This window comes from Macrobrachium nipponense, chromosome 43 (genome assembly GCF_015104395.2).
Source record: "Macrobrachium nipponense isolate FS-2020 chromosome 43, ASM1510439v2, whole genome shotgun sequence".
NCBI lineage: Eukaryota > Metazoa > Arthropoda > Malacostraca > Decapoda > Palaemonidae > Macrobrachium > Macrobrachium nipponense.
In genome coordinates this window covers 30,205,600-30,221,853 of record NC_061104.1, presented here as the reverse complement: position 1 = coordinate 30,221,853, position 16,254 = coordinate 30,205,600, and the positions used below count along the sequence as shown (strand labels likewise).

The 16,254-nt window shown below is 37.3% G+C and overlaps 1 long non-coding RNA gene across 1 annotated transcript; it reads right to left on the bottom strand.

Annotated features, from left to right (window-relative positions):
- Positions 1-284: 284 nt before the first annotated feature.
- Positions 285-13,355, bottom strand: LOC135213940 (uncharacterized). Its single transcript, XR_010314229.1, has 3 exons — positions 13,221-13,355; positions 2,306-2,344; positions 285-344 (listed from the first exon to the last, which is right to left on the bottom strand). It is a non-coding gene; the product is annotated as an uncharacterized LOC135213940 (long non-coding RNA).
- Between the last annotated feature and the right edge of the window lie 2,899 nt (positions 13,356-16,254).

Sequence of the window (16,254 nt, the reverse complement as noted above, 5' to 3'; positions counted from 1 at the left end):
TATAAGATATAAGGTATATTTATATTTATATATATATATTTTTTTTTTGAGGCGAGGTAATGGGGGCCCACTGTAAGAATATGCCACGGGCCCATTCTCACCTAGTTACGACCCCTGAGAAGGAGCATCTGGCAACTGACCCCTTAATGTAGGGATAAAAGTGGCAAAGAAACACCACCACTTTTGATATTTAAAAACAATTGCTTCGTAACCTGTGGGATTCAAACCATTACCTGGTTGGGAAGGAATGCTGTACCATAATACATTTTACTCAGCTACTCACACAAGTCTCTCAGATGATATGGAAGTGAATTTCTATCATGAAGGGGAACCTGCAGAGGAACCTGAAAACAAAGGGAAAATTTAGAAAAAATAATTTAAAAAATGAAGATTTGAGACAAAATACTGTAAATTAGGAGTAAAATATACATTAATTAACTGTTCCATTAGTTACATATAACAAATGTCCCCCCCCCCCAAAAAAAGTTTATTGGAAAAACTTCAGCGGAGGAGGCATTTGATTTAATTTATATAGATTTTTGGCATTATGCCAAAGCACTGGGGCAACTAGGGCCACTCAGTGCTGAAATGGAAATAGACAGTATAAGGTTTGAAAGGTGTTACAGGAGGCAAACCTGTGTTGCAATATGAAATAATTGTTAGGAGAGGGTGGACAGTTAGATGGAAGTAAGAGAATATGAACGGAGATAAAAGTAAAAGGAATGAAAGTAGTTGTAGCTAGAGCATAAGTGAAACTGCTAAGAACCTAATCAAGTAATGCCTACATTGCACCGGAGGAGGTGCAATGAAGGGAGTCTTGAGAGAGCACACTAGAAACTTAAAATACAGAGAAATAACCCAGATCTTCTCCAAGACTGAGTTATTTGGGGACACACACTCACAGTTTAAAAATTTGGAATAAATTCCAAGTTTCCAGTCCAAAAACCTTGTTGATAGACTGGATGATCACCTGTTCAAAGTCAACTATTATGGATGCTGGGTCAGAGTTGAGGTCAATCTCTTGGCAGTAATCCATGAATGTTTGCAGCAGCGTTTCATATGTGCCTTGTGTTCTATTCGGCAGACAAGCAAATATGTACAGTAAAAACTGCCGTATTACTAACTGGGAGGCATATTACAAAGCTGTAGTATTCCTAGTGGAGCCATTGCATAGATACCCTTCATTAGCCATGTATCAGAACCAAACATGAAAATGTGGTTGGCAGTGTCTGGTCCATTGCCGAATGAAAACAAAAAATTATTTGGGCTTGGGAGATGCAGTAGTCCATTCTCCATAAGTTACAGATCCTCAAGTCTTTTACAGTTCTCTTTGTCCTCACTAGTCATCCAGGTATAGCTGTAAATCTGGCTGTGTTTATCTTCAGTTTTTCTGTCTGCTTTTCTCTTCATGTTCTTGATGCTTTCTGTGGCTGAAATAACTGGATAAATAACTTCATTACCCAATACAGGATTAGTCATATCAAGGCTGCCAGTCGTGGTGCCTTTACAAAAAGGTTCTCTAAACACATCTTTATCTGATAGTAACTCCTCTCCATCTGATAGTAAATATCTTACCTGTTACCCGTTTTGTATATTATACATGTACTCAGTAGAAAATCTTCCCCTTTATCACTCGCTTCGACTTCCATGCTGGGGTTATGGTAGAGCACTGATATCAATGGTGTGTGCTTGACAGCTCCAGCACAGATTCAATTATCCAACCCAGGAGTCAACTGCCCTCTGATTACAGGAAGTGGTTTGATATTTCTGTTCAGAATTCCCAGACACCTGAACAGAAGTGAACTGTCCTCTGATTATTGTTACTGGTCTGGTTATTTGTTTTGTTTAGATTTGTTAAATACATTGCATGCGCATTCCTCAACTAGTGCAATATTGGTTTCCTTTGTGCCATTTTTTTACTTTTGCCATTTTTACCTGTGCCATAATAAAATTGTCCACCGAGACATACTAATCCTTTTAGTCATACGTATAGCATCATTGATATCTGGATTATGATAAGCAAATAATACTATGTAAATGTAGAACTTACTGAAAAATTTAAAACATAGAACTTCACTGAAACTACTCCAAATTTTTCTAGCTAACAGATTGTCTGGCTTAGTGTATCATATACAGCCATGCCTAGAACAAAAATAAAATCAGGGCTATCAAACCCTAGGATTCGCTTGTTTCTACTTACAAGTCATAGTTAAAATAATCTGTAGTTACAGGCACAAGTCTGTAGATCAACAAAATTTCATTTAGTACCAAATATTAAGTGTGAAGTAATTTGCAATTTTTCTACTGTAGTGAGTAACAGGGCCAGGTTTCAGGTCAACATCTCCTGAAAGAATTAAAATGAACAAAATCAGTATCAAAACTAATACAGTATAGACTCAAAACAACAGCAATGTAAAAAAAAAAAACTCAGAACAAAAAGCGGGACTGACACCTTATGGATGTCCAGTCCCATGACAAGTTTAAGGATAGATGATGATAATTATGATATTGGTTATAGTAAGTTAATAATTACGATAAAAACAGGGTTGGGTATTTGATAAAAGGTAGTATATTAAATAAAACTAATGAAATCATTACAATATATACCATAGCAAGTTTAAAAGCTACAGCAATCTTGGTAAAACCTTTTAAATTTTAAGATAAAATAGGTTTATTAAAAATTTAACCAGGCTTTCGATTCAGCTTCATCCTCTAAAATCTTTGATACAGACTTGCTGGCAAGCCTACTTTTTAGTTTGTATGGTGCTTTTACGTTGAACGGAGCCAGTGGTCAATCAGCAACGGGACCAATGGCTTTACGTGACTTCCGAACCACGTCAAGAGAACTTCTATCACCAGGAATATACATCTCTCACTCCTCAATGGAACGGCCGGGAATCGAAGCCGTGACCACCGAGGTGGGACGCTAATACCAAACCATACCAACCAAGCCGCCGAGGCGCTTGCTAGCAAGCCCATGTTACTGCTGTATAGCAGCATACAGTTGGCAATGCACCAGAATGTGAACAAAGGACAATGAACTGCCCTACCTAATAATAACACTGGAGATCAGACTTTCAAGCAAAATTCCTGAGTTAGCTATGCATTGAAAGGCAAAAGAAACCAAAAAGTTTACCACAACTGGGGAGGACAGTCAGGATAGATTTAGAAATATAGCATTCAGAAGGAAAACTATTAGGTCTAAAGACGAAGGCACTTTCCAATAATACACCAAGCAAACTTTTGCTTTCTCATCAGCCACTCCTACAAACTTTTTGAAGACAGGAAGTGAACGAAAATGAGGATGAATACCTGATTGCACCCGTAGGCAAGGGAACAAGGGAACTCGAACCCAATGCCATGGAACGCAATGGTACAATGGCTATGGCACAGTTCCAGGTTGGAGAAAAAGGTTTGGTAGTCAAGAGTAACCCTCTCACAGAAGGGTTGCCTAATAAGGCTACATTCTCCTCTCTACCAACTGGTTTGATTTCGGTGTCCTCCTCCTAATAGTTGCCTGACAATGCCAAAGTACACAGTACAAAGTGAGATTGGGGACTTCGGAACAAGTACTTACGTAGTTTATTCTACTTTTACGTTCACACCAAATATAATAGAAGTTAACATACCTTTATATACAAAACCATAGAGATAGATAGAGGGGGTGGGGTAACTTTGTTAACCTGGGTGGCATGTTCTTCAAGCAAAAGAGACAAGGAAAAGAGGATCAAGGTGTAATCCAGGATGGAGCTTTAAATTAGTTGTTGACGTGGCTTCGATAAAAATGGTCTCCAAAAGATTCCTCTTGTGGTGACCTGACCTTGCAGATTAAGCCAATGATCCACGATGCCATTACAATTTGTGAAGCCTCTTGATATGGCGTATTTGTGCCAAGAGCATCTCACCTTTTGTTCTTTTGATGTTTGCCCAAAATAAACCTTATTGCATACTTTACAAGAATACTGTACACAAGAATACTGTTTTGAATTTGGTAGGCTATTAATTAGTTATTTCTCAAATTTATTTAAACATTCTTAATATATTTCAATAAATACCAAAGCTAATTTCACAATTTTTGAAAGTAAATTGTATTTTTCCTAACTATACAATCCTAGTCCTTTACAAATAGAAATTACTCAAGGCAAAGCCTAGACGCGGCCCGCTGTATTTTCAAACAAGGTAGTACACGGTAGTAACTATGGTCCAGCCGTTGGTTATGCCAAAACCAGGGCTGAGCATTCAATTTGCTTTCAGCCCAGGTATCAGATTGAAGGGTGGCTTGATGGGGGGTGGCAGTATGTGTAAAGGAAACAGGTTTGTCTAGTTAGGAAAATAAAAAAAATTTACATTAAAAAACTGATTCATTCCTACACGGTATAAAACCATCGGTCCTTAACAATAGGAAGACTCACTGACTAGTGGGAGGGGCTCGTGAACCGACTAGTGTTCAGCCTACCTTGGATTGATTGATTATGTCTGTTAAAAACTGGTGTCACAACATCTGTTATTGACACGAAAATAAATTTAGATAAAAAGTAGTATTTAATTAAAATTAATTTAATATAAAAAATCTAAAAATATATGAATAAATAAAATTCAAATATATAAACTCTTACATAGATATTCTATTATCTAAATTTTGTTGAGGCCAGCTTCCCTCAAAGATATATAACTGCTCTATATTACAATCCTTTCCAAGAATTGTAGATAGGATGAAATTACCTCCTCTATTAAATCCCCAAGACAGGAACATGTCTCAAATTCCCAAGTCTGGGACATTCAACCAGCAAATGTCTCTCAACCAAGGGCACAGTACAGTTCTTGCAAAATGGAGGGCTTTTACGAGACATCAAGAACCCATGGGCGAGTCTTGTATGTCCAATCCTCAATCTGCACATCGTTTATTTTCTCCTTGGCATATACGGATATGACCAAGGAGACACTGATGAAGTGATACTGCGCATTTCTTGATTAGTTAAAATATCCTCCCACTGGGACTGCCAACATTTTTTAATTCTCTGACCTACTAGAGGATACAAATCCTGATATGGTAGTAGGCATCTTGTGGCTTCTGGGGAGCTGACCGCAGACTTTGCAAGTTGGTCTAGGTTTGCACATGAATCAACGGTCAGCATTATACATCTGATAAATATCCAAACACATCCACAAATTAAAAAGGATAAAACTAATTATTTTTATGGATATCTGTGTGCGAGTCTTATAAAATAGAATAGTAAAAAATTTTCATAACCTATTATTAGATTTTAACAAGCATACGCTTTATAAGTAAAAAGTGTGGAAATTTTTACGTGTGGATTCCACACTCCACACCTACTCACAATGTGGACAAGATAAGCCGTATTAGTGACGTCATTTGATTTCCACTTCGGCAGCCCTGGTGAGTAGGTGTGGCGTGTGGAGTCCACACGTAAAAATTTCCACGCTTTTTACTAAAAAAAAGCGTAAGCTAATTAAAATTTAATAATAGGTTATGAAAATTTTTCACTATTCTATTTTATACGACACATTCATAAAAATAAATAATTAGTTTTATCCTTTTTAATTTGTGGATGAGTTTGAATATTTATCAGATGTATAACGCTGACTGTTTATTCATGTGCAGACCTAGACCTAGAATATAAACTAGATCTTGACCGTACAAAACTGCTGGCTCCTGCTTCAGCCAGCCTCAGTTTACCTTTCAAAATTGTTTTCAATCTGGTCCTCAACAAAATCTACATTTATTTCTTTTTCATAATACTACAGAGTATTCTCAATTGGAAGTGATTATTTGCCCGACGGTCGGGCAAACAAGCAAACCATTTTCTTATTTTCCCAACCGTGACGTCATCAGAAATCTGGGAACGAGGTCGTATGAAACCAACGCCATGATGAAAATGGATTCGAGAGGTGATGGACGTGTATTTTATGTGGGTCAAAAATTCAAAGATTATGACGAATTCGTGAGAGAAAAAGAAAAACTAGAACATCAAACATGTGCCAAGTATGTTATACGTGACTGCAGAACAATCAGCAAGGCAAACAACAAAACTGTAGTTAACCCTCAGAACCACTAGAAGAATGAGTTCAGATACAGCCGTGCCAGTTTCAGTGCAAACATGGCGGAGAGCACAGCACTACGAGCACGGGTAAAAGACCTAACCAAAGGTATTATGAAATCCTATGTATATTTTTATTTTTTGGTCCTTATTTTTTAACCTTATAGACAAGAAAATAGACCAACTCAGTCAGTTGATTACAGTACGAACACTGCACTGTGCATGCAATGCACTGCAGTGTTCGTGTACATTTTGATGTGTGTACACAGTGACAGTACACACAGTACATTCAACATTTAAACTAGGCCTATTAATATGGTCCTATTAATATCCATTAATATTGGTCATGTTGTTGGTTAGGCCTAACTTACTAGGCTAGTTCATGAAATTGAAGTACTGTACAAATGGATTTTCCAGTGTTAATTGACCAATAGTTCATCGGTACGTAAAATACCGAAAACCACAGAAAACCACATAAAAGCAACCGAAAACCACCTTATAAGTTATTAATACTTCATTTGAAAGCAAGAATAATGCTTTTTACATCCATTACTGGTCAAATTGTTTAATTATATGTGTATTACGTCGTTTATAGGACTCGGGAAGTCTGTTTGTCTTAGCAGAAATTCTTCGATCGGCGCCATGTTGACAAAGATCTCGAAGAGGGTACCAGGCTAAAAGCCCTTACCTGCGCAGAGCAATCTATTATACTGCAGCTCCCCATTGATCTTGTAAAACAGCTGTTAAAATGATATTTTTTTCTTCAGAAACATTCAAGATGAACTGCCCCAGCGGCTTTTCCTTCTGACCGCGAATAGAAAAGAAGACTGGCCTGGTTGTGAACAAGGCTGATTTCACCCACAACCACGAAACAACGCCCGGTCAACCTTCCTAATGTACCCTCAAATGCAGCGCCTGGAAAAAAAAAACAAATACGTTGATGTGGGAAGATTAATGTTCAAGATGTCGGTACCACCAAAGGTTTTTCGAGATATGCTAGCCCAGGTATCAGGAAAAATGTTGACACCTGTAGACATTAACAACCTTAAACAAAAAATTCCGAATGGAAGATAGCAATGGCGCTACTAATGTGACACTTTTAATGGAAAACTCTTGATAACATTTTAGAACAGGAACCTGGTAGTTATGTTGAAATTACATAGGTGATGATGGCAAGATTACCAACATTTTTATTCAACTGCCATTCATGAAAGAAGCCTTAGTCAAGTTTCCTGAAGTTCTAATTACTTGACGGGACATACAGAATTAATAACACAAGATGTCGCTTTACATTCATTTCCTGGTTGAGGATGGCTACGGTTGCAGCATTCCTGTAGGTAATTTCTTTGTTGCAAATGAAAACATGGAGACAATTGCAGCAGGATTTGAATCGTTGAAGAAATCGGTTGGTATAAAAATACTGAGTCAGAATCAAGTTGTTCTTGGTAGACAAGGACTTTACCGAAATAGGTTTGATTAGAAAGTACTTCCCAGAGTCAGCGATTCATTTATGCCTATTTTCATGTGTTTAAAAACTTTTAGAAGCGAAACAACCAAGATCTTAGGAAAGAACAGAAATGAAATAACAGGACTAGTTGAAAAGATAGCGTACTGTTCAACAGAAGAAACCTTGGAGAAATTATACCCTCAGCTGCTTGAAAAGACTACTTCCCAGGTTTGGGGAGTACTTCAAAAAAAAAAAAAAAAAAAAAAAACAAAAAAAAAAAAAAAAAAAATGGCATGAATGTAGGCACATGTGGGTGTCAGGCTTGGCGAAAGACGACTGACATTTGGTAACCGCACCACCAATAGGTTAGAATCATTCCACCACAAGTTGAAGGCGCAGCACCTGCACCACTTATTAGACTTGCACATTAAAATATTATCATATTAGGCCTATTGAATACAGGGCCCTTTAATACCAAACAGTGGTAGGTCTAACATCTTTAAATTAGAGACATCAGATTTTTGAAAGTTTTCAACGAGGCCACCCTACCTTAAAAGGCAGGGTAGCCTCATTGGAAACCTCAAAATCCTGATGTCTGCTACTCGGCCACTCCACTATCAACTAAATATATTTCGAACTGGATATTGGTACGGCAGCCGTACCCCGAGCGCAGTAGATATTGGTACGGCAGTGAATTGCGCATGCGCAAACCCTTGTTTACCGCCTCACGCATATCCAAAGACTATATACTGAAGTATATAAGCAGTCTTTGGGCATATCGGGTGACAGCAAGAAAAATGGTGACGGAACAGCATGAACCGCGGAATAATACATTAGTTTTCGCCGAAAAACAGATGTTTTCAGGCTTTAACGAGCTGAAAAAAGCCATCGACATCTATGAACACTCAAACTTTCAAAAATTGGGTAATTCATAGTATGTACGTAGGTCACGAACGATCGAATCGGCCCTGAAAAGGATTCCGAAGAGGAGATTCAAAGAGGATTATATATAAAATATATACATCTACATCGTACCTTTGGTGACTTTCACGGCCCTTTATTCTGCCCGACATCGGCAGTTGCAAGGGCCTTTATACACTTCACAATATTCTTTTAATTCACTTCATTGGGTATTGCAGCTGTCGAAGACGATAGAATTTACCAGGTAGTGAAATGGCAAAATTAAACAAAATTTCAGCACTATGTATTCCATTAAAATCAGGATAGTGTTGTTTTTGTAGTACAAAAATGCGGGACAAAATTCACAAAAGCGAAACAAAATAAAAAAGGGGGAGGGACATTTTGCTAACTAAAAAAGGGGGACAGATGTTCAAAAGCGTTGACTGTCCCTTTTTCCTACAGCTGAACTCTGGTTTACATAATTACAGTATGATTAGCAAACTAGTAAACGGATACAGCTAACTGCCGTATCTACAGCAAGTCAAGAGCGCAATATGGCACCAATGACAGAATCTGCCGTACCCTCACCGCACTATATTATTTGTACGGCAGGAAGTCTGAAATTGACGCATGCGCAATTCACTGCCGTACCAATATCCACCACGATCGGGATACGGCTGCCGTACCTATATCCAGTGCCAATATATTTTACACTTTGAGCTGTCCCAGTATTTAAAGGTAGGATAAAGCCTCGTCGAAAACCTCAAATCCTGATGTCTGCTACTCCACTATCCAAATATATTTACGCTTCAAACTGACCAGTATTAAAGTGTTGAAATAAACAAATTAATGGTACCGTCAAAATATAAAAATATGCTTGCCATTGTTTGGTATCAAGATATAGAAATCCTAACTTGTGTGATCACACTAGATAGAGGCTACCCTGCCTTTAATAAGTGTTGAAATAACCGGGTATAAAATAATATGCTGCCATTGTTTGGTAATAAGATATAAAAATCCTAACTTGTGTTAGCAAACTAGAATAGAGGCTACCCTACCTTTAAAGCCCATAATTTTTTAACAAGCAAATATGAGGCTTCCCCCTTACGTTAGGGTGCCTGGCACCATAGGGGGCCTAGATGTTAAATGAGTTTATAACAAAGGCTTTGGAAATAATTCGCGCCCACCGATACTAGTACAGCCCATTTTTTAGCCTAAAAAAGCTACAAAAAATTTGACGGTTGCCATTTTACAATATGCCATGACGAACAGGCTAACAACAGTCCACAAACGACAGTCGGGAAAATAAGAAGTTCCCATGACCGTCGTTAGAATAAGCAATATTCGCACTGTTTACACAACGGTCGTTAAAATAACAACCCAATTGTACTGTTTAGACGACGGTCGGGAAAATAATTCCAGCGCACTGTTTACCCGACCGTTGGGAGAACAAGAAAATGTGCTTATTGTTAGCCCGACGGTCGGGTAAATATCACCAGGCCTTCTCAATTTGTAGTTTTGATGGCATATTTTCTTGAAATTTTTTGAAACAAAATATATGCATACATTCATACTGCCATTCAGTAGCAAATATTTTCAGCGATGCACTTTACAGCTTTGCAATACATAATGCAATTTTTGCTTGTGAAAATAATTAATGTGCCTGTATAATCAGTTTGGTTATTCTACAACTAAGGTGACAAACTTTTGAAATGAACGGCCTTTAATGATTTATTAAATGTAATTCGTATAACATGAGACCTTAGTAAAGATCATAGGCCTAGTTTACCAGTATAGATGATAGTGCTCATGATTTCCTGTCAGTTGATATTGCCCTAAATGAATGACTGTGTATAACAGCGATAAATGTGAGATATTATATAATGCAGTGGTAATTAAATCCTCGTGTAAAATTAAATGGTTCAGTACATTAGCCTAGGTCCAAGATAAGGCCAGTTTTACTTTACTCTAAAAAAAAATAAGTTATAACACTGGTGCTTACAATTACATTTGCAGCTTCAATTATTTATGAAGGATTGTAATTATGTAATTTCAATGATACAATACAGTGAGAATTATTTTTTTAAGTCCACCAGCGAGCATATAACCAACAGTGATAGTTGGATATAGGTCTAGTTATTATATTTATGGCAATGTCAGATTGAACATCATTCTAATTTATAGTTATATCTCATTACAATGATGTGATTAAGATGCCTTGTATATATAAACTTGTAAAACACCTATGTTACTTTTTTCATTGTCAAATTAAATAAGTTTCATTCCAGTTTTTCATCATTAATGAAAGGTGTACTGACTGTTGTTGAGAAGTTTTGTTTTATCCTCCTAAAAAAATAGAATAAAAATCTAACAATGTTTAAACAATATGAGCTAAAAACGGAAAGGGTCAGTGTTTGCCTTTATCAGTAAAAAAAATAAATAATTAAAAAAAAGAGCTACTGGTTGGGAATTCATAATGCTAAGTTTTGAGCACTAACAAGATCACGAAAAGAACTCTATATATTCGGTAAATATATTGCATAACTGCAACTGTCTGAGACCGAGCGTGGATTTCCTTAGTGGTAACCTGGCAACCCTGCTACTCACAATGTGGACAAGACAAGCCGTATTAGTGACGTCATTTCCACACTTCGGCAGCCCTACTTACTTATGTTGCGATTAACTCTGGAAGAATAATTACCCGTATTTATATTTGATATTCTAGTCATTAATTCGACTTCGAGACCCTCATAGCATACCCATCGAACAAATATAAAGAATTCCTGCTTAGGAAATATGTATCACTTTGTTAACTGGTTATGGCTTTCTTAAGTGTGACATCAGTCGCCTTCCCCAGTTAACCAATCAGTCAGAAGCACTCACGAGGGAAGCTCATGCGCAACAGGCGGTCCAGGCCCCTCCAACTCGAGCGATACTGATATCTTAAAGCTAGTTGCTAATTAGCACTCAGTTTTATTCGTGTCATGAGTTTCATTATCAAAAGCTTGGTTCATATCTCATTTACTTAATTCTTATGAAATAGAAATTTACTTTATTACCTAATGAACAAAGCCATCGATGTTGACTAAGTTTAGGTTTCACTTTCGACATCACGTCCTACTTGAGTGGTGGAGGATGGCGGGAATGTCAAGGAAGAGGGTGGAGGAAGGCGGGAATGTCAAGGAAGAGGGTGGAGGAAGGCGGGAATGTCAAGGAAGAGGGTGGAGGAAGGCAGGAATGTTAAGGAAGAGGGTAAAGGAAGGCAGGAATGTTAAGGAAGAGGGTAAAGGAAGGCAGGAATGTTAAGGAAGAGGGTAAAGGAAGGCAGGAATGTTAAAGGAAGAGGGTAAAGGAAGGCAGGAATGTTAAGGAAGAGGGTAAAGGAAGGCAGGAATGTTAAGGAAGAAGGGATAAAGGAAGGCAGGAATGTTAAGGAATAGGGTGGAGGAAGGCAAGAATGTTAAGGAATAGGGTGGAGGAAGGCGGGAATGTTAAAAGAGAGGGAGGAGGGAATGTCAAGGAAGAGGGTGGAGGAAGGCGGGAATGTCAAGGAAGAGGGTGGAGGATGGCGGGAATGTCAAGGAATAGGGTGGAGGAAGGCAGGAATGTTAAGGGAGGGCAAAGGAAGGCAGGAATGTTAAGGAATAGGGTGGAGGAAGGCGGGAATGTTAAAAGAGAGGGTGGAGGGAATATTAAGGAAGAGGGTGGAGGAGGAGGGAATATTAAGGAAGAGGGAGGAAGGCGGGATAATTGAGGAAGAAGAGGGTGGAGAAGGCAGGCAACTGGAATGGAAATACACAGTACTAAAAATAGATATGCAATCAAGATTTGATGTGTACAATTGTATACATTACAAAATATAAATATAAAAACATTATATAGTGCTTTCAGTTCACTTTTACTTAAAGCAAAGGAACTAGACCTATGTATGAAAAATGAAGTCCCATTTTCTATATACTTTGCTGGGGACTTCGTGGTAATCAATTTATCTTCCATGTGATGTTGCTAAGCAAAGTTCACAATATCGACCTAATGCTGCTAACTACGTCGAAACGAGCAATCCGATTCAATTTTTATTTCTGATCATTATATTAGTTACCAATTTTTGGCCACTAGGTTTTATAATAACCTTTTATCTAGTTTACATTTGCTGGTCTCGGTGGCAACATTAAAGGTTTCTTTGCTACATACATTTTGACATCTATTAGGCTATGCTATTATTACATATGGTTAAATACTTCTTTGCCACATAAAACTGAGAAGTTTGAACTAGGTGGTTTTAACAGGCAGTATTTCGAGTGGCGTCTGGGAGGAACCAGGCCGCGAGCATTCTCAAATTTTACCGGATCATGTTTTAGTCTAGTGCAGATTCTGCTTGCCTATACGGACTTTAATCTAATTGTAACAACGAACTTATCCAGCAGACTTACGATCTAATAAAAAGCTTTAACCAGTAAGATTAGGGTCGTCGCACTTCCTTGGCGCTACTGCAAAGTTCCCAACTGGCATTACCACGTAGCCTACCATTCTGTCAGGGTTAAAGACAAGGCCACGCCGTCTGCCTTTCAGCATTACCGCATGTACAAAATTAAACTAATTTCCCTTCTTGGTCAACCTTCCGCCTGAACGGTCTTTTTAATGCAGCACTAATACCTAACAAGTGGCGGAATTTTACCGAGGTACCCGAGACACGAGGTGTTGGAGGCCACGAGGCAATACATAAGATCAGTGACTGTAAGGAAACACTTCTAAAACCAGTAAGTAGCTACTATGTCGTTATCGAGAAGCATAACTAAATATAACGCAACGCTTACCTTATGGGTTCCCCTTCAGCAGAAGTCACGACTCACGAAACATAGCCAAATTCAATTGATGACGCGCGTCCGCCTTTCGCGATGCTTATCGGGCTTTGAGATTGAACCGGTTTTGATAAGGTAAGCAGCGAGGTCCGTGCGTGTCAACCCGTAGGAATGTCCCAACCAAGCGTCGGACGAATTCCCCGACCCCCAAAACCCCTGAGACGCCTACTAGTGAAGACTGACCGCCAATTTTATCTTCAACAAGCGAGTGGTTGTTCTCATCCATCATTAAAGGTACTTACGAAGACAAGTCTCCTTTTATTCTTTATTTTCTCCTTTTAAATAGAATGGATTTTGTGCATGTTATGAATATGATACAAGCGTCAACAGTGTTCCCGAAATGAACACTGTGTCATTTGGATACTTTCTGAAGCGAGGCATACGTTTTTATGACGCTGACCAAAATTATGCGAAATGCTTGAAATTAGAAAAATTTTTTGTTTACTAATAATGCGATTTTCCCTGAAAATGATACCTTTTCTATTTCTTGCGTTTTTCATATTTGATTTAACTTTCAAATGATTTATTATCGTACTGCCCCAGGATTTATTTGACACAACTACTCATTCGTTTGTAAAAATACTGGCTTTTTCTTGCCATTAATAATAGCTAAGCTCGCTTAAAAACTTAACAAATGTAAAATGAGAACAAAGATACCGCAGACCTTATTTCTCAACCAAAGGGGTGAATATGTTTACTTGTTAGATAAATTCGTTTGTCTGACGACAAGCAAAGGTTTAAACTTTGTTAGCGACAAGTGTGATTCACGCACGTGATGGGTAATTGCCCAATACATACCAGCCTGTTTTTGTTTATGGGTAATTCAGTTTTGGAAATTTTGTTCCGTGACATTATGTTAGTGCATGTAACAAATTTTATTGAGATAAAGTCGCTACTAAACTGACTTTAAAAGGGTAAAGTTATAGACATGCGGATAATTTTTTTTTTTTATTGTTTACTTATGATACCTACATTTTGGTGAAATGGGTATATTGTAAAGACGGTGATTCATAATTGCATTATACTGCATTACAGTATATCATATATGGGGTTGAGATCGTTGTCTAGATTTTTTTTTCTTTAAGAGATGCGCACCGTAGAAGGCTGAAAGGAATGAATGACATTTTACCTTAATTAATTGTTTGTGACCCAGTAGCAGCAAAAGCATGTACTGTCAAAAGTCTACTTCCTCTCTTTACTAAATTTCCCCCAGCTTTTTAAAGATTCTGAATATGATCAATGATGCATGGAGAACACTTTTTTTTCTTAGATAAAATAAGTAAGTCGTGTAACCCTACTGAATTCTGGCGTTCAGTATAGAAAATGAAATGTAGTGATGTTCCACTTTATGTTGGTTATGTTAGTCTTACCGCATTCCTCTAGAGTTTTCTCTCACAGGAACAAGCTAAACATACATAATAAATAAGTGGACTTTAATTAGGCAAGGGAAATGGAGAGATATTCACTGTTTAAGAATAGGATCCCAATTAGTCCATGATTCATTTGGATAAAGCTGCTTTCAAGTATTATTTCATATGTTTAAACTAATCGTTCATTATTTTTCGTTTTTTTATCGTAACTACAGAAACTGAGAATCGAGTAACAATTTAAATTACTGCATAACGTAAATATATTTTCAATTTGTCATTTGAAGTTGCAATTTTTATTACGTCAATTCATTTGATGATTTTGTTTAAATTTTGCTATCAGGTTGTTGCTTGACTATTATAATCAGTAAAATTTATTAAGATCACTTATTATATATTTCAATAACACTTTCTCGCTATACTAAAGGTGGGTAAAACTTTCAATCTGCAGTGTTTAGTAGACTATTTAAATTCAGCGTTAACGTTGTTTATGTTCATTATTATACTTTTTGGTGGCGTAAGTTATTATTCATACTTATTGCTGGTAAATTAATAAAAATTCTCCTCAGAGTAATTAGAATTCTCCTCTGAGTCAAGATGAATGATTAGATAGAACGTTGCACAGAAAAGATGTTGGGCCCAATCATGCTGAAAGCGTGGAAATTGAGGAATGCAAAGTCAGTATGTAAGCTTAAGTTTAGCTAGAAAATAAGCTTTTAAAAAGTTAAAAGCTTATATATATATATATATATATATATATATATATATATAACTCTTTTATAGGCGTAGGTAGCTTTCCGTTCCTCCGCTATTACCTAACGCTGCTTGGTATTCATGAGGCTGAAAAACTCAAAGGTAAAAAAAAACAAAAAGTCACAGGGTAGATAAACACACACACACACACACACACACACACACACACACACACACACACACATATATATATATATATATATATATATATATATATATATATATATATATGTATGTATATGCTACTTTAGGCAGTTTTCGCAGCTTTCAACTTTTTAAAGCTTATCTAGCTAAACTTAAGTTTATCGTACTGACTTTGCATTCCTCAATTTCCACGCTTTTAGCATGATTGGGCCTAACATCCTTTCTGAGCAACGAACGTTCTATCTAATCATTCATCATGATTACTGAGAGGATAATAATAATTACCATTACAAAAAGAAAACAAGAATTACAAAAAGTGAAAATCAATTAAAACTCATAAATACTACATCGCTCCCAATCGTTTCTTGAGTGGGTTTTTTTGGGGGACGGGAGTGAACGCGTCCTGGGCTCCTGACGCGCTTCTGTTCAGGTCATAGAGGCATCGAGGGGCGGGCCCGGCTAGGGCTCAGCTGAGCTGAGCCTGGTGCAGATCCGCAGACTCCGGAAGACATAAGTTTGTATTTTTTTGTTTAGCTTTATATTTTTTAGTAAACGTTTTCATATAATCGTATTGTGGAGCGTTAGTGTATTGCATGCAACTTTCAATATATTTTGTTCATATAAATCATTAATAAATATAATATTTTTTGAAGATCTAACCAAGAGTGCAAGTTTCGCTCCAAATTTATAGAGTACGACTGTACGTCACTAGACAAATCACCATC